Source organism: Rhinopithecus bieti, unplaced genomic scaffold (genome assembly GCF_001698545.2).
Source record: "Rhinopithecus bieti isolate Rb0 unplaced genomic scaffold, ASM169854v2 scaffold_3947, whole genome shotgun sequence".
NCBI lineage: Eukaryota > Metazoa > Chordata > Mammalia > Primates > Cercopithecidae > Rhinopithecus > Rhinopithecus bieti.
This window is the reverse complement of record NW_016804220.1, coordinates 141,621-161,423: the sequence shown is the minus strand read 5'-3', so window position 1 is coordinate 161,423 and position 19,803 is coordinate 141,621. Positions and strand designations below refer to the sequence as shown.

General features: G+C 45.2%; 1 pseudogene; it reads right to left on the bottom strand.

Moving 5' to 3' along the window:
* Positions 1-18,103: 18,103 nt before the first annotated feature.
* Positions 18,104-19,297, bottom strand: LOC108526498 (isoaspartyl peptidase/L-asparaginase-like; annotated as a pseudogene).
* Positions 19,298-19,803: the final 506 nt, after the last annotated feature.

The following is a 19,803-nucleotide window of genomic DNA, read 5'->3' as shown; positions in this document are numbered from 1 at the left end:
CCTGTCTGGATGGTCCCCCCCTACCCCTACCTATCCCAGGAGGGAATCCATAAAAAAAATACAAAGAAGCCTTCTGAAATCTTCAGTACCTGGGAAAATCAATAGTTGGAGGACCTCCTTGATGCTTTTTTAATTTTTGTTTTTTTTGAGATGGAGTCTTGCTCTGTCACTCAGGCTGGAGTGCAGTGGCACAATCTCAGCTCACTGCAACCTCTGTCTCCTGGGTTCAAGCAATTCTCCTGTCTCAGCCTCCCGAGTATCTGGGATTACAGGTGTGTGCCACCGTGCCTGTCTGTCTTTTGTATTTTTAGTAGAGACAGGGTTTTGCCATGTTGGCCAGGCTGGTCTTGAACTCCTGACCTCAGGAGATCCGCCCGCCTCGGCCTCTCAAAGTGCTTGGATTACATGTGTGAGCCACTGTGCCCACCCCTCTTGATGCTTTTTAATACCAACTACAGCAAAAATCTAAGGTTTTTTGTTTGTTTGTTTGTTTTTGAGACTGGGTCTTGCTCTATCACTCAGGCTGAAGTGAAGTGGTGTGACCATAGCTCACTGAAGCCTCCAACTCCTGATCTCAAGCGATCCTCCTGCTTCAGTCTCCCAAGTAGCTAGGACCACAGGCATGCGCCACTGCACCCGCCTAATTATTATTACTTTTTTTTTTTGGTAGAGATGTGGTTTCACTATATTGGCAAACATGAGGTTTACTCACCATGTCGTCTTGGCAAGCTGACAGCATCTTGTTAGTTACCTCATTTATGAATGGGGGTGATTATATCTATCTCGTATGGCAGTCATGGGGATTGGGTGAGATAACTTACATTTGTGGTTTCCAAACATACCTAGGCTGCCAGGGGAGATGACGAGTTGAAAGGAGATCAGCAGGGAGAAAAGAGCACCTCCCTTCCCTGGCTGCCACCTGCCACTCCACCACGTTACTCCAAATACATCTGGTTTGCATCATTAGTCTTCTTTGTGAGACTTTGTTTGCAGAGAATGTTCTATAGCAGAAAAATAGTTTGAAAACTACTAACCAGAGTGAGGGTCTTTAATGGCCTGGGAAGAGCAAAACTAATGTATTATGATCAATTCATTCATACATTCACCAAATATGGGTTGTACCTAGAGCTGTTCTAAGCACTAAAGATTATAGCCATGCAGCCGGGTGTAGTGGCCCATGCCTACAATCCCATCACTTTAGGAGGCCACGGCATGAGGATCACTTGAGCCCAGGAGTTCGAGGCTACAGTGAGCTATGACCGCACCATTGCACTCCAGCCCTAGTGACAAAGCAAGACCCTGTCTTTAAAAAATAAAATAAATAGATATAGCAGTGAGCACAATTATAGGGAAGACAGATAGTCAGCACACAGTAAATATATAACATGTCACGTGCCACAAAGAAACATAAAGTGAGGTTAAATGAGTGGATGATTGATGGTGTTATTTAGTAGGGTGGTTGGGAAAAAACTTTGCTGATGAAATGGTATTTGAACACACATAAGGGAAAGAGGGTCTGAACCATGCAGACATCTGGTGGAAGAACATTCCCACAAGCACAGGGAACAGAAGGAGCGCAGAGAGGGAGGAGAGAGAATATGCATGGGCAAGATCTCATGAGACCTTGCTAGCACAGATTTCTTTCTGAATGCACTTTTTGTTTCTTTGATGAGGCCAATGAGACAAGGAACTGCTAGAGGATTTGGAGCAGAGGAAGTACATGATCTCTTTTGCATTTTAGATGGATCATTCTGAATGCTGCAAGGAGACTAGGTTCCAAGGAGTCAAGAGTGTAAATAAGAAAGCCATTTAGGAGGTGAGGATAGAGAAGTAGAGGAGGAGGTGGTGAGCAGGGCACAGATTCAGGATGAGCTCAGAAATCAGAGCTGCAGCATTTGTTGAAGGGTTGAATATGATGTAAGAGAGAAGAGTCTAGGGTGGCTCTGAAGTTCTGGGCTAGACAACGGGTAGAATGGGGTTGGTGAGATAAGAAGATGGGAGGTGTACACTTGGAGGAATTTTGGTGAGAAAAGAAGAATAATCAAGAATTCCGTTCTGGTACCTTTAAATGTGAGATGCCTCTTTTACTTAGACAAAGACATAACCAGACAGTTGGAAATGCAAGCCTGGAGTTAGGGAAGAGACTGAGGTAGAGCTCAACTCGTAGGCTTGTCTCAATCTATTTTGTGTTGCTATAAAGAAGTATCTGAAGCTTGGTAATTCGTAAAGAAAAGAGGTTTATTTGGCTCACGGTTCTGCTGACTGTACAAGAAGCATGGCACTGGCTGGGCATGGTGGCTTACCCCTATAATCCCAGCACTTTGGGAGGTTGAGGCAGGTGGATCATCTGCGGTCAGGAGTTCAAGACCAGCCTGGTCAACATGGCAAAACCCTGTCTCTACTAAAATATACAGAATTAGCCAGGTGTGGTGGTGCACGCTTGTAGTTTAAGCTGCTTGGGAGGCTGAGGTAGGAGGATCACTTGAACCCAGGAGGCGGAGGTTGTAGTGAGCCAAGAGCACGCCACTGTACTCCAGCCTGGGTGACAGAGTAAGACTGTGTCTCAAAAAATAAAACAAAAAGAAGAAGAAGAAGCATGGCAGCAACATCTGCTTGGCTTCTGGTGAGGCCTTCTGTGCTGTATCAATATATCGCTGAGAAGGTCAAAGGGGAAGACAGGCCAAGCCCAAAGGGGTACTAGCTTTAAAACAACACACTCTTTCAGGAACGAATCCTCTCCCCCAAGAACCAACCCGGTCTCGCAAGAGCAAGAACTCACTCACTATGGCGAGAACAGCACCAAGCCGTTCATGAAGGGTCCATCCCATGAGCCAAACACTTCCCTCTAGGCTTCGCCTCCCAATACCACCAACTGTGGAATTAAATTTCAACATGAGATTTGGTGGGGACACGCAATCCATGTCCAAACCATATCAGGACTTACCATGCATGAAGGCTTCTGAGTACAGGGAGCTTGGGGAAGCCTCTAGAAATGGGAACAAATGGAAAAGAGGTCTGCTAACATCACTTATCAAGGACCCCGTTTTTTTTTTTTTTTTTTTGAGATGGAGTCTCACCCTGACACCCAGCCCGGAGTGCAGTGGCGTGATCTCAGCTCACTCCAACCTCCTCCTCCTGGGTTAAAGTGATTATCATGCCTCAGCTGCCCCAGTAGCTGGGACTATAGGCCCACACCACTACACCCAGCTAAGCTTTGTATTTTTAGTAGAAGCAGAGTTTTCCCATGTTGTCCAGGCTGATCTCGAAACCCTGACCTCAAGTGATCCACCCGCCTCGACCTCCAAAGTGCTGGGATTACAAGTGTGAGTCACTGCGTCTGGCCTCAATAACCACTTTAGAAGTATAATCTTTAACTTACTGTATCTGCTACCACAGTGAAAGAATGAAAGTTACCCAAAATAAGTAATTTAAATATTTTACTGTCATTTTATAATACCATGAAAACTCAAAGGGAAATGAGAAAAAAATTATGTTTCCAAGGCACAACAATATATCAAAAAGTAGAGATTAGGAAGAATACGAGTCCAATGGAACATTTCCAATCCACTCTAAAATTAGGATTCAAAACAGAGTTGTAGGTTAAAATATATCAATTTGATTTTGTTAAACAAGTTTAATTGCAAAACAATATTTGTCTGATAGAAAACGTTTCCTTCCAGTTGCATTTAAATAGAAATAGAGAAGCTCAAAGTATTGAATAGAAAGAATATTTGTGATTGGAAAAAAACAAAGAACTTCATTAAGTGGTAAAGAAAGACACATTGAAAGCAAAGGATATAAGTAACGATTATGAAAGTTAGCAGTAACGGCCTGCTATTCCAGCTCACAGTTTTCAATATCATCGCTACTTAGCAGCCCTGAATATAGCCTTTCTCCCCAATTTTAATTAAAATGCCTTTTAAAACACAGAAAATAATAAAACCCCAACTCCATGGAAAACCGGGACCAAAAGTCAATCTATTTCTAGATAGAATTGGGAGATTTTCCTCTACGAGGCCAATGGAATGAATAGCTCACTTGGGCTGAAAGTAGATATTCTGCTTCCTCTCCAGTGTTTCGTCTCCAGTTCAAGGTATATATCACCAGAAACTCGTGTAGTAGCCCATCTCCTACAAAAAATGTTCATTTTTAAAGGCTATAAGAATGCAATTTCCCTTCCCCCAAACTCTACCTCTCTTCACCCAAATCAGGGGCTCTTTTTTCAACATTCAGTCGGAGCCTGTCATTCTCAAAAATAATGAACCCAAGTAGGTGGGCTGGACTGGTAGGAGTCTGGGCATAGGATACACCTTGAAAGGTGAAACCCTAAGGAAGAGTTATTATTTTATTCATTTACTTATGAGTAATTAGTAAAGATGAGCTTTCGTAGTGCTCTATTTTGGGACCTGTGGGTAAGGTTTCACTTCCTACCCTTGTTAGAACCTCAGGCTTTGGGAATGAAGGCATCATCTTTTGTAGCAGAACCTCCCTAGCATAAACTCAACACATATTGAGAATCAGATTTTTTTTTCTTTTTTTCTTCAGATGAAGTTTCACTCTTGTCTCCCAGGCTGGAGTGCAGTGCAGTGGCGCAATCTCAGCTCACTGCAACCTCCGCCTCCCAGGTTCAAGAGATTCTCTTGCCTCAGCCTCCTGAGTAGCTGGGATTATAGGTGCATGCCACCACACCCAGCAATTTTTTGTATTTTTAGTAGAGGAAGAGTTTTATCATGTGGGCCAGTGGGCCAGGCTTGTCTCAAACTCCTGATCTTAGTTGATCCACCCACCTCTGCCTCCCAAAGTGCTGGGATTACTGGAGTGAGCCACCATGCCTGGTGGATAATCAGTCTTTTTTTGTTGTTTTTTGAGGTGGAGTCTTGCTCTGTCGCCCAGGCTAGAGTGCAGTGGTGTGATCTCGGCTCACTGCAAGCTCCACCTCCCGGATTCACGCCATCCTGCCTCAGCCTCCCAAGTAGATGGGACTATGGGCACCCACCACCACGTCCGGCCTGGCTAATTTTTTGTATTTTTAGTAGAGACGGGGTTTCACTGTGTTATGGAGGATGGTTTCGATCTCCTGACCTCGTGATCCGCCCACCTCGGCCTCCCAAGGCATGAGCCACCATGTCTGGCCTCGAGAATCAGTCTTAAAAGCTGCATTCACTGAAGCTCTGAGAAGGGTGTTTGACCCAGTGCATAAGTAAACACCACAGGCAACGCACATATTCAACCATTTGGTAAGTATCGTGACTAAACGTATCTCTCTGCTGTCAAGGACAAGGAAAGAGACCCCACCACCGTGACCACCACGTGCAAAATGCATAAATAACAGGTCAGGTATGGTGGCTTATGACTGTAATACCTGTCCTTTGGGAGGCTGAGGCAGGAGGATCGCTTGAGGCCAGGAGTTCAAGATCAGCCTGGGAAACACAGAGACCCTGTCTCTACAAAAAAGTTTAAAAATCATGGCATGGTGGTGCACGTCTGTAGTTCTAGCTACTCAGGAGGCTGAGGTGGGAAGTTGAACCCAGGAGTTTCAGACTGCAGTGAGCTATGATTGCACCACTTGCACCCCATCCTGGGCAATGGAGTATGATTATGTCTCTAAAATAAATAAATAATGAGTAAAATAATAATAGAAACCTGATGAAACAAAAATGCATAAGTGGGCAAAGGATTTTACTACCTAGACTAAAAGGAGGAGCAATAAAAGAGGAAATTTTATTTTATTTTATGTTTTGGGACAGAGTCTCACTCTGTTGCCCAGGCTGGAGTGCAGTGACGCAATTTCAGCTCACTGCAACCTCTACGTCCCAGGATCAACCATCTTTCAATCTTAGCCTCCGGAAAAGCAGAGACTCCAAGCATGGACCACCTCGCCCAGCTAATTTTTGTATTTTTTGTAGAGACAGGGTCTTGCCATGTTGCCCAGTCTGGTCTTGATCTCCCGGGCTCAAGAGATCCACCCTCCGCAGCCTCCCACAGTGTTGGCATTACAGGCATGAGTCACCACATCTGGCCTAGAAAACTTAGGTTTCTAATTTTTTGTTTTTGTTTTTTAGAGGGAGTCTCGCTCTCCCCCAAGCTGGAGTGCAGTGGTGCAATCTCGGCTCACTGCAAGCTCCGCCTCCCAAGTTCATGCCATTCTCCTGCCTCAGCCTCCTGAGTAGCTGGGACTACAGGCGCCCACCATCATGCCCGGTTAATTTTTTGTGTTTTTAGTAGAGACGGGGTTTCACCATATTACACAGGATGGTCTTGCTCTGCTGACCTCGCGATCAGCCCGTCTCGGCCTCCTAAAGTGCTGGGATTATAGGTGTGAGCCACTGCACCTGGCCTGAAAACTTATTCTTGATAGGCAACGTCTAACCTCTATGATCCAGGAATGCAAAGCCAAAAGAGAAGAGGCTGAGTTGAAAACACAGCAAAGTAAGAAGAAAACTAAACAAGGTAAGAAAAACTTACAGAGAAATTTAAAACATCATTGGGTAAAGAGAGTGACCTCTTCATTAACTATTATATTGCCAAGGCCTAACACATCATCTGCAGGGTACCAACCTGTATTCCAAAAATTGCCTAGGCAAAGCACAGAAAGGTCATTACTTCATATCCTAAATATTAGAATATGCTGGGCTCTGTGTAAAAATAGTCCTCTATTAGTAGGTTAATATACCTTGATTTTTCTGATAATCTCTTCATCTACTTACAAGCTATTAGGTTATGATTTACCTCATTCATAACCAACAATTCACATTGCTGATACATTGGATGTAGTTGGGGAAAATAGGAACAGCTACAAAACAGAATAAAGTTCATTAGATCAGGGGTCCTCAAACCCCGGGCCAAAGGCTGGTACCAGTCTGTGGCCTGTTAGGAACTGGGCTGCAGAGTAGGAGGTGAGCAGCAGGCCAGTGAACGTGACTGCCTGAGCTCCACCTCCTGTCAGATTAACCATAGCATTAGATTACCATAGGAGCATTGATACGGGAGGAGGGTAGGGAAGTGCTGGGTAGAGAGGAGTGGAGTCCCTGGCAAGGGCTCCACTCTCGGGCCTGTGCCCACAGAGCTACGTGAGGACAGGCATTCCTGTTCTAGTGCTCAAATGTTGCATTTTCCAAAAACCGCTCTGGCCCACCACACCCCCCATCCTGTGCCTATAAAAACCCTTGAGACCCCAGCAGGCACACACACAAGCAGCTGGACACCAAGAAGAACACACTGGCAGAAAAACACACCCGCAGATGCTGGCAGGCCATTGATGATGGAACAACATGGACACTAAGAGGAATTCAGCAAAGGGCAGTCAGAGGAGAGCCTGGCTGCTGAGCAGCCCGACTTCAGGAGAAGAGCGCCTTCCCACTCCATCCCCCTTCTGGCTCCCCATCCATCTGCTAAGAGCTACTTCCCACCACTCAATAAAGCCTTGCACCCATCCTCCAAGCTCACCTGTGATCCAATTTTTCAGTACATTAGGGCAAGAACCCGAGATAGAGAAAGCCCTCTGTCTTTGCCGTAAGGCAGAGGGTGTAATTGAGCTAATTAACACAAGCTGCCTGAGTATGGCTAAGCTGAAAGAGCACGTGGTCACAGATGCGCACTGGGGCTTCAGGAGCTGTAAAAACTAACCCCTAGACTTGTCTGTCTGCGTGCTCCCGCTAGGGGTTTGAGCAGCAGGGCACTGAAGAAGTGAGCCACACCCCCATTGCATGCCCTGTGAGGGAGATAAGGAAAAACTTTTCCCATTTCAACATTAACCCTATTGTAAACTGTGCACATGAGGGATCTAGGTTGTGCACTCATTATGAGAATCTAACTAACACCTGATGATCTGAGGTGGAACAGTTTCATCCCACTACATTCCCCACCCCAGCCCCTCTGTGGAAAAATTGCCTTCCGTGAAACCAGCCCCTGGTGCTAAATAGGTTGGGGACCACCGCATAAGATCCTACAGAGATAATTCTGTCACTGGCCCTTATTAGGGTTATGCCCTGAAGAGCTAATAAGTTAATGACATTTCTCCAAAATTAGAGAATCATAGAAAGCCGGTTAAAACCATTAGGGTCAGTACCTCTTTTGGTTTGGACATGTACTTACATGCCTTCCTCTTGTTCAAGACAACTCCCTGCACTATCAGTACCCCTCCATCACATCTGTTAAAGGATATAATAATTGAGCAATACTTCATCCTGTTCAAAGTGTTCTCACATCTATCATGTCATCAGAGCCTCACAGCAGTCCTGAAAGGAAATAGATCAGGTGTCTGCCTGTGTCCATGCTGGAGAAGTCAGTGCAGAAAGAAAAAGATGACTGTGGCTTTCTAAGGCAGCAGGGGAAAGGATGGTAGATTCGTACCTCTCATCATAAACCTTTGCCCCCTTTTGAGCCACTGTGAAACTTCAGGACACAGTGCCCAAATCTAACACCTGAGTCATGGAAACCTTAGTCTACAAACACAACCAGGACTTCCTTACAAGGGACTGGCTGAGAAACTGCTCAAATGACGGTTTGCAAAGATCCTTAAAAACAGATCAACAAGGCCGGGCGCGGCGGCTCACGCCTGTAATCCCAGCACTTTGGGAGGCTGAGGTGGGCAGATCACGTGAGTTCAGGAATTCAAGACCAGCCTGGCCAATATGGTGAAACCGCGTCTCTACTAAAAATACAAAAAAGTTAGCCAGGTGTAGTGGTACATACCTGTAAGCCAAGCTACTCAGGAGGCTGAGGCAGGAGAATCGCTTGAACCTGGGAGATGGAGGTTGCAGTGAGCCAAGATTGCGCCACTGCAATCCAGCCTGGGCAACAAGAGTGAGACTCCCTCTCAAACAAAAAAACAAAAACAAATCAACAAAAACACAGTCGATCTCAGGTACTTTGGGGAAGGCAGGTATAGGAGGGGTATGGAAGGGTGGTTCTAGATTGTTGATGTGTTCCATTTCTTGAGCTGAATGTTGGCACGTGGATGTGCTCAAATTGTGACAGTTTGTTGATCTGTGTCCTTATAATTTGTGCATGTTTCTGTGTCAAGGTTGTGCTTCTGTAAAAGTAGAGATTTTTAAAGGCACAGATACCTTACTAATTTCATACTCGCCTTTGCCTCTGTTTTCGTTTCTCGGTTTTTGCATTCTTCTTCTCTCCCCTCCCAGGGTGAATCACCCTACTCGTTAAAATTGTACTACAGCAGGCCGGGCGCGGTGGCTCAAGCCTTAATCCCAGCACTTTGGGAGGCCGAGACGGGCGGATCACGAGGTCAGGAGATCGAGACCATCCTGGCTAACACGGTGAAACCCCGTCTCTACTAAAATACAAAAAACTAGCCAGGCGAGGTGGCGGGCGCTTGTAGTCCCAGCTACTTGGGAGGCTGAGGCAGGAGAATGGCATAAACCCGGGAGGCGGAGCTTGCAGTGAGCTGAGATCCAGCCACTGCACTCCAGCCTGGGCGACAGAGCAAGACTCCGTCTCAAAAAAAAAAAAAAAAAAAATTGTACTACAGCAAATGTTAGTAAATTATGTGTCTTGTGGTGGTGATGAAGTCAAATCAAACACATTTGTCGCTGAATAGATGGCCTCCAGCTGTTTATCTGGGAAATATAATGGAATACTAATGGTATAAACACTAGAAGTTGCCAGTTTTATTTTTACTATAGGTGCGGGCTAAAATATGAGAGAGTGAATTTCACTGAGTTTAAAATACAAACAGAGTTTTTGAAATACATGATAGTTCTTCCAAAGAATTTAACACGGGTGATCTCAAAATCAATTCCTCTTACTCCATTCGTAAAGAATACAGAGGATGCTCTTATTTACATAGTACAACTGGGACTTTATTTTAAGCCCAAGCTCACTATGTTCACTACTTATATATGTACTTATCCCTGCATTTCACATTGCATTTGCTCAATTTGTACTTTCCAAAAATACTTGTTATATTGCTTACCTTTGAGCCACACCCACTGCCAAATAGAAGTTTTTTTTTGGATTTCCACAAAAATGAGCTGGGCACAGTGGCTCATGCCTGTAATCCCAGTGCTTTTGGAGGCTGATGCAGAAGGATCACTTGAGGTCAGGAGTTTGAGACCAGCCTGGGCAACATAGTGAGAGCCCATCTCTACCAAAAAAGGTTTGTTTTAATTAGCTGAGCCACCTCACACCTAAAGTCCCAGTTACTCAGAAGGCTGAAGTAGGAGGATCACTTGAGCCCAGGAGTTCAAGGTTACTGTGAGCTATGATTGAGCCACTGCACTCCAGCCTAGTTGACGGAATAAGACCCTGTCTCAAAAAATATGCCTACATTGGACAAAAGTGACAATGAGCTTTGAAAATATTTAAGTGACTCAAAAAGTGGATTTATAATTTAGAAGATAATGATATTGCAAGTAGAAGTAAAGTGTTTGTGTCAAATTTAACAAATTTTAAACGTGTCTGATGGCATTCTATAATACTTCTGGAACATCCTGCATGGTTTCCAAATTGAACCACAAACTTGGGTCCAACTCTGAGGATGCCTGTCATCCTAGAGAGGTGAAATACAGCAAGCACAGACCCAATAAAGACACCAAGACATTAGTGCAGTTCATTGTTATCAAGCATCTTTTGACTTTTGGTTTATCTAGTTGCAAAGGTGCGAGGTCTAAGTCCCACGATCCCTTCTTTGGACAAAGCCACTAACACAGACAGCAGTTAAGCAACACATTCAAGCTCCCAAGACTGAAACCTAGGCTCCCAGGACTGTTTTGTGACTGTCCATGAAGATAGTTAGAAATCACAAGGTTGGCCGGGTGCCATGGTTCACGCCTGTAATCCCAGCACTTTGGGAGGCTGAAGCGGGTGGATCACCTGAGGTCAGGAGTTCAAGACCAGCCTGGCCAACATGGCAAAACCCCATCTCTACTAAAAATACAAAAATTAGCTGTATGTGGTGCCGCACACCTGTAATCCCAGCTATGTGGGAGGCTGAGGCACGAGAATCACTTGAACTTGGGAGGTGAAGGTTGCAATGAGCTGACATTATGCCACTGCACTCCAGCTTGGGAGACAGAGGGAGACTCTGTCTCAAAAAAAAAAAAAAAAAAAAGAAGCGGGGCATGGTGGCTCACACCTGTAATCCCAGCACTTTGGGAGTCCAAAGGGGGCAGATCACAAGGTCAGGAGTTGGAGACCAGCCTGGCCAATATGGCAAAACTCTGTCTCTACTAAAAATACAAAAACCAGCTTGGTGTGGTATCGCATGCCTGTAATCCCAGCTACTTGGGAAGTTGAGGCACGAGATTTGCTTGAACCTGGGAGGCAAAGGTTGCAGTGAGCCGAGATCATGCCACTGCACTCCAGCCTGGGATGCAGAGTGAGATTCTGTCTCAAAAAACAAAAAACAAAATAAGAAAAGAAAAGAAATCACACAGGTCAAGCATTCATGAATCACAGTGGTAGTATAACAGGAGGCAAAATATGCTTGTATTGGGGATGCTGTCATAGATATGCACTGAATGTTGGAGGTGCAACTGACCAAGACCCAGGACCAAACCCATCAGTGATGGTAGCAGTTGTCAGAAGGGGATGCAATGGAGCAAGCAATAGGCAGTCTACGTTGGGGGACAGTCAGTATTTGCAAAGCATGACACTAGGCTGTTATTATCAGAGGTCTTGCAGAAAGGCAGAGCCCTAGATCAAGAAAGTCCATCGTGATACAGGCAATAGGATCTAACTTCCAGTAGAGCTACAAGTGTTCTGGACAAGGCTGAGTACTGGGCTCAGGAGACCTTGCAGGGTTTCAAGACCATCCACAGTCAGAAATCAAGCAGATTCCATTACAAGCATGTATTAATGTGTTCACTTTTTCTTTTTTTGAGACAGAGTTTTGATCTTGTCACCCAGGCTGGAGTGCAATGGCACAATCTCGGCTCCCCGACCCCTGCAACCTCCGACCCCCAGGTTCAAGCAATTCTCCTGCCTCAGCCTCCCGAGTAGCTGGGATTACAGGCTAATTTTTGTATTTTTTTTTTAATAGAGATGGGGTTTCACTATGTTGTTCAGGCTGGTCTCCAACTCCTGACCTCAGGTGATCCACCTGCCTTGGCCTCCCAAAGTGCTAGGATTACAGGTGTGAGCCACCACGCCCGGCAAGGTGTTCACTTTTCTAACCTCTCCCTTATATATGTGTGTGTATATATATGCGCATGCGTGTGTGTATGTGTGTATATATATACGTATCTCTATATTTGTAAGTATATGTATTATACTGTGACAGAGACCCTGTCTTAAATATATATATGTGTGTGTGTGTGTACATCACCATGCTCAGTATGGTGCTCGTATATGTATACATATCTATAAATATATATAAATACGTATACGTATAAATATATATATGTATACGTATAAATATATAGATACGTATATACATATAAATACATACATACACGTATATACATATCTATAAATATATACATATACTGAGCATGGTGATGTACACACACACACACATATATATATTTAAGACAGGGTCTGTGTCACAGTGGCGCAATCACAGCTCAGCTCACTGTAGCCTTGACCTCCCAGGCTCAGATGATCCTCCCACCTCAACCTCCCAAGTAGCTGGGACTACAGCTATGCGCCACCACACCTGGCTAATTTTTGTATTTTTTTGTAGAGACAGCGTTTCGCCACATTCCCCAGGCTGGTCTTGAACTCCTGAGCTCAAAAGATACTCCCGCCTCAGCCTCCCAAAGTGCTGGGATCACAGGCGTGAGCCACCGTGCCCAGTCGTCTCTCCCATATAGTTTTGCATTTAACCCATCACCTCCCCATGCTGAGAAAGGCTCGTCCAAACAAGTCAACACCAGGAAGGGAAAGAGAGAGCAAACAAGTCATCAGTTCTTTACCCCGCCACCTCTCCAGGATGACTGCTTGCCTCTTTCTCTCTGTGTAACATGAGCCTGTTCACTGAGGCACAATTTTCAGAAAAATTCAATCTCCTTGAATTAGAACCAGAGAAACACATTGTTCTTCAATATTTTCTGCTCCATCAGATCAACCTTACCTTTCCCCTTCAACCCTCTTTTCATTAAAAATTATTTTAAAATACAAAGGGGAAAAGGCAGCCCAGCGTGCATGCTAATTACACTGTGTTCATTTCTCCTGAAGCACAGCCTGCTAACAGAATCGTGTTACACATTTGTTTCACACCCTGTTCTATTCTGTAATGCACAGTTGTTAGACTCTCGCTTGGCAGACATAGCAGAACCCACAGGATTATACACGTCACATCTGGAAATATTCCACAATCTTTATATACCAAAATCTGTGTTGGGTTTCTTCCCTCCTATGCCAACCAGGTAAAACAAGAAAGAGAGAAGGATACATTTGCTCACCCAGAGAAGCCCCATCAGAGAAACCGCCAGGATAATGGAAATCAGATGTTCTCAGGGCTGGTGACTTATTCTGGATGTGAAACCCACATGTGGCAAGTAAGCAAAGAGAACACTTGGAAAGGCTTAGGTGATAGGCTTTTAACGCTGTCAAGGGAAACATTGAAATCCTCCAATTTGTGAATACTATGCCAGCCCATTTTTTCTCCAAAAACTGGAGCGCAACTCCAGACCTAAATGAGGCAGAGTCATAGAGAGACTAACTAACCAACCAATACTCAAATTTGAGGAAGTCAGCTGGGCTTACTGGTGTCGTCGTTCTCACCACAGGTCTCACATAGGGCAGGTTTCTGATTCCCGCCTCTGCACAGATTTCTGCAACGCAAGGAGTTACAGGGCCACTCGAGGATAATGAAACCCACAAAAGTGAAATTGTCACAAGAAGAACTTAGCATCGTGGTGCTCAGCCTTTGACGTGCATCAGAATGGCTCTTTGAATGTCTGGGTGCAAACCTACCTAGTTGGAATCTCTGAGGATGGGATCCGGTGTGCCTAATTGTGAATGATGGCAGGCGTGAGTTGGCTGTGCCCCCTCCCCTTTTCAGAACAATGGTTTCTCAAAAAACATTGATATGCAGTTTCATTTATTTTTACATCTCACTCTACCATCTGTGATGAGTGATTTCTTTTTTGGACAGGACTTCATCACAGAAATATTCCATGGAAGGCCATCTCACTGTAGATTAAAATGGAGTGAAAAATGCAAGGGTCATATCTCCATGCCGAATCCATTAGCTCTTATTCCCAGCCCTTTCTCACCTCATCTCAACTCCAGTTGACTCACAGCCAGTATAGAAAAGGCAATAGCTTTACGAAATCTAGTGTCCTCTTCTCAGGATTCAAATGCATAGAATTTTCCCTACCAAAAAGGAGCCAAGATTATACAATCCTTATGTGCATGTGGACCCAGGCCAGATGCAAATCATGACCTGGCCCTGTTTGGAGAGCTGGCTGTGGTGTAGGGAAAATAGCCCAAACCCGAGAGTTCAGAGACCCAAAGCCATTTCTGTTTTCACCACTTAATAGCTTTGGGGCACTGGGCAAAGCGATGTCCTCTGAAAGCCTCAGCATCTTCAACTTGACACAGGGTTGTAATAAAATTATGTAGCTTTCCATATAAAGACAAGTTCTTGCTATGTTGCCCAGGCTGGTCTCAAACTCCTGGCCTTAAGTTGACTCATCTTCCCTCCCTATCTTCACCTTCTAATCTGCTCCATCCTCAGACTAGGAGCCTCACCAGGAGCACTGGAAGAACTTGTGGATGAGACAGAGCTTCACCCTTGGTTGGGGCTGCTTTGCTCTTAACTATTCCTTGACCCAGTTTTGTGACATTACTTCTGCTCTCTATGGCAAGCCTTGCTGGCTCTGACTGTGGCTATTTGATCCCCCTCCTGATAATCTCAGATCTGGAGTGCAGGAAGGAGAACTAACTCCCTCCAGGCCTCACTCTGACATTCAGCCTCAGTTTCCCATCACCTAGTTGCCTCTGCCCCCATTTCTCAGGAGCATATTCTGATACCTAGACTTGCACCTTCTGCACCCAAACCAGGATCTACCTGGAGTCTCACCTTTTCATTTGTTTTCTGTTTTAGTCCAGCTCCTAGTCACCCATATAGCATTCGAATTCTCATCTTGGACTGAAGCCCTAACCTTCAATCCCAACCCAGTCAGTGAGTGACTCAGCCTGCTGCCTATGGAAAAGCCTTATTTATTTATTTATTTATTTATTTATTTTTTGTTTTGTTTTTTCAGAGGCACAGCCCTGCTCTGTCACTCAGGCTAGAGTGCAGTACAGCACTCAGGCTAGGTATGATCATAGCTCACTGCAGAGTCCACCTCCTGGGCTCAAGCGAGCCTCCCACCTCAGCCTCCTGAGTAACTGAGAACACAGGCATGCCCAACTAATGTTTTTTATTTTTTGAAGAGACAGGATCTTGCCATGTTGCCCAGACTGGTCTCAAATTCTTGGCCTCAAGTGATCCTCCTGCCTTGGCCTCTCAAAGTGAGAGGACTTCTTAATGCCAAGAGTCTGCAGGATTGTCCGGCTAGATACACCCCACCCGCTTCCCAGGTGCTCTATTTCTGTGCACTGCCCACCTGCCAATCTTGTCCAAGAGGCAACTAGAGATGGCCTCACTTTTCTTCTATCTGCTGCTACCGTACCTACAGCTAAGCTGTTGGCCCCAGACTCTGGCTCACCCCAGGAGGTGGGCTTGGTACCAAGACCCAACCCCTTCCAGCCTGGCTCACCCTTCCCATCCCTGGTCAACGAAGTCACACCCCTTACTCTGAGCCTTGCCCTCACAACCTGTTGCCTCCACCCTAATTTTAAAAAATGCACACCCCAAGTTGACTTAGAGTACCACCCCATCTGCGGCCACCCATATGCCTGGGGCATTGAACTCTGCCAACCACTCCCTCTTTGGACAGTTTATTATACCCTTGGTGACTGTATTCTTTGCTTGTGTTGCTGTAACAAGTTACCACAAACTTAGCGGTTTAAAGGATGCAATTGTGTTATCTTTATTTATAAAGAAAGGGTGATAATGTGAGCCATGGGCAATGGCTGTAAATACAGATGAAGCTTTGCTTGCTCACTGGCCCAGTTCCTAACAGGCTACATACTGGTACCTTCCTTCCTTTCCTTCCTTTCATCCATCCTTCATTTCTTTTTTCTTTTCTTTTTTTTTTTTTTGGAGACGGAGTCTTGCTCTGTCACCCACGCTGGAGTGTAGTGGTGCTATCTTGGCTCACTGCAACCTCCGCCTCCCAGTTCAAGCAATTCTCCTGCCTCAGCCTCCTGAGTAGCTGGGACTACAGGTGCACACTGCCACACCTGGCTATTTTTTTTGTATTTTAGTAGAAACGTGGTTTCACCATGTTGCCCAGGCTGGTCTCGAACTTCTGAGCTCAGGCAATCCACCCGCCTCGGCCTCCCAAAGTGCTAGGATTACAGGCATGAGCCACTGCACCCAGCCTCCATCCTTCATTTCTTTCATCCATCCTTCATTCCTTCCATCCTTTCCTCCTTCCTTCTCTCCTTCCTTCTCTCCTTCCTTCTTTCCTTAGGTGAGGCAACATTTTTCTCATGCATGATTTTCTTTAACTTGCATAACAAATAGTTCCTATTCCTGGCTGTACATATCTGAAGGTATTCCTCCAGATCCAATAGCTGAAAAAGCAAGGTTTATCCATACTATGAATTTATCCATGAATACAAGAATTGGTCAAGGACCTCCTTTATGGTAGCAAGTAAAAGATGAAACCAGTGCTCTAGATAAGAATAAATGACCCCATGTTGACCTGTTCATGGCTTTCATAGTGATAACATAAATAGGCAAGTATTTCCTCCTGCTGTGCGGCCAGTTCCTAACAGTCCAAGGACTGGTGCCAGTTACCGTCTGTGGCCCCTGAGGAGGTGGACATCTTTGGGGGCCACTAATCTGCCTGCCACAGAGATGGGGACACTTCTGTCTCCTAGTTCTCTCTTCTTTGCTTTCTGACCACTCTACCTCATTTCCCTTCATTGGCGTTTTATTCTTCTGTGATTTTTTTTTCTTTAAGGCAGGATCTTGCCCTGTTGCCTAGGCTGGAATGCCGTGGTGCAATTTTGGCTCACTGCAACCTTCACCTCCTGGGCTCAAGCAATTCTCCCACCTCAGCCTCCCAGGGATCTGGGACTACAGGTGTATCCCACCATGTCTTGCTAATTTTTGTACTTTTTTGGTAGAGACAGGGTCTCGCCATGTTGCCCAGGCTGGTCTCAAACTCCTGGGCTCAAGCAATCTGCCTGCCTTGGCCTCTCAAAGTGCTGGGATTACAAGTGTGAGCCACTGCACCCGGCCCCGGTGAGCTCTTACATGTTGCCCCCCCCACAATTTCACCGTGGCCCTGTTTCTGCTCTAAATCTCCCTGTGCACTCCTACCAATATGGCTTAGGTCATACACTGATGAATTCCTGAGTAGATATCTCCAGCCTAATCCTTTCTCCAAAGTTTCAGACCTATATGTCCAGTGGTCAGATCTCCCTGCCTGTGTAGACGGCAAGACCAGTGTTCCCAGGGGGTGGTACGCCCCAAAACAAAATAAAAAAATAGCTAATGTCAGAGCCTCAACAAGGGGACCTTTGGACATGGTTTTGTCCCTCCTGGGTGCAATGAGCAAAAAGAGACAAGTTCATCCTTGCAGGAGAAATCAACATGGACAAGCAGAAGAAATAACATGTATTAATGTTTTACTAATCTTCCTTTTCTGATATGTAAATAGTCCCATTTTCCCACATCTTACTTTCTTAGTACCTTCTCCATGAAAGAAAACAAAAATACTTAAACATAATACGAGGAAGAAAATTACAGAGGATAAGAATGTAAATGGCTATCCCTTACTGGGAACTTATCAGGAATTTTGTAGAGCACAGTAAGTGAAATAGTAAATATCCCATTTAATCCCCATGAAGAGCCAGTGAAGTAATTTTAAAATCAAATGAACAAAGTATGGCCTTGGAGGTTAAGTAACTCACCACATTCATACCACTGTAAAGGAGGCTGAGCCCAGCCTTGAACCAAGATCTGCCTGACAATGATGTCCATGCATCTTGAGATAAGACAGAAGGCATATGTTGAAGAATAAAGAGCATGTAAAAGCAAACAGGCAATAGCTTCTCTTCTTCCATAAGGCAACACTCATACTGTAGCAGGATGAGCCACAGACAAAACTCCTCAGACACCGGATTAAAGAAGGAAGAGGTTTTTTATTCGGCTGGGAGCGTCAGCAGACTTGTGTCTTAAGAGCCGAGCTCCCCGAGAAATACCTGGCCTTTATTAAGGCTTACAACTTTAAGGGGTCCACGTGAAAGGGTAGTGATAAATCGAGCAAGCGTGGGAAACATGACTGGGGGATACATGCATCAGCTAACAAAAAGTTTTACAATGCTTTTTTCTTTCTTTTTTTTATGGTTTTGTTAAATTTATTAATAGAAATCAGATTTATACTAAATACTACAAGTTCAAAATTAATTTTGTTTTTTGCTAAAGTCCATGATTTGCTCTTTGAAGACTTTTTATGGTTTTGCTGAATTCTTCTTATCTAAATTCAATTTAATTACTTCAACAGCATTTCGTTGGTATTCCCATGGTGCGCCTGAGACTTGTTATAGGGTGAAATGTAAGTTTAATCAAGATATTCCATCTTTGGGCACATCTAGAAAACACTGCATGTATTCCCTCTATTGTTCCAAAGCATCACCACTAGTGGCACAGTGGAGGTCATGCATCTTTTGACAATCTGTTTTGTGAGTATCTTTTTCGTGCTTCTCTTTTTCCAGGCGCTTTTGTTTTCTCTGTTACCAGTTTTTCTCCAGGAATCTCTGGAACCCCCATAGCTGCTGCAAACTGTGCTGCACCTTGGTCAGTGAGAAAGCAATGAAGTGTCTTTTCCATGACAAGCCGAGCGAGTTTAATGGGATTTGCTATACACTGGACTGCGGACACTGCTCCTACTGACAGGTCTTTTCCATCCATGATACTAGCATCCATTTCAACCTCACCATTTGTGTTCAAGACAGACCCACAACCTGCGTTGAACTTGGGATCGTCTTCCAGGGCGACCACAGCTCCCTCCACGGCACCCAGGGCGCTCCCGCCCTCCCGGAGGATGCTGTAGCCCACGGTGGCGGCTCTGACGATGCCCTGGTGCATTCGCGCTTTCCGATCCTTGGAGATGGGACCAGCTCCGCCCCCGTGGACCACTACTATGGGATTCATGTCGGCGGATTCCAGGGCACCGCGGGAGGCAGAGGCCGAGGCCTCAGGCTGGGTCGAGCCGCCCCCGCAGTCGCCCAACACCGCCGCTCCCGGACGCCGGCTTGAAACCGCTCTACAATGCTTTTTTCATACAGTGTCTAGAATTTACGGATAACACAAGTAGTTTAGGCCAGGGGTTGATGTTATTGTTATTACTTTGTTTAACTCCTAGGGCCCGGTGGTGGTGCCAAGGTTGTCTGGCTATTTATCTTTTGTTTCTTTCTCTCTTTCCTCCTGTCTTGTGAACTAGGCAAGGTGGGGGGAGGAGGGCAGCAGGAGTAGTAGTGGTCTCCTTCCTTAATACTTTCTGGTGTCTTTTAATTTTTTTTTTTTTTTTTTTTGAGATGAAGTCTCTCTCTGTTACCCAGGCTGGAGTGCAGTGGCTTGAACTTTGCTCGATCTTGGCTCACTGCAACCTCCACCTCCTGGGTTCAAACAATTCTCTTGCCTCAGCCTCCCCAATAACTAGGATTATAGGCTCGCACTACCATGCCCAGATAATTTTTTTTTCTGGACACAGTCTTGCTCTTATCATCCAGGCTGGAGTGCAGTGATGCAATCTCGGCTCACTGCAACCTCCA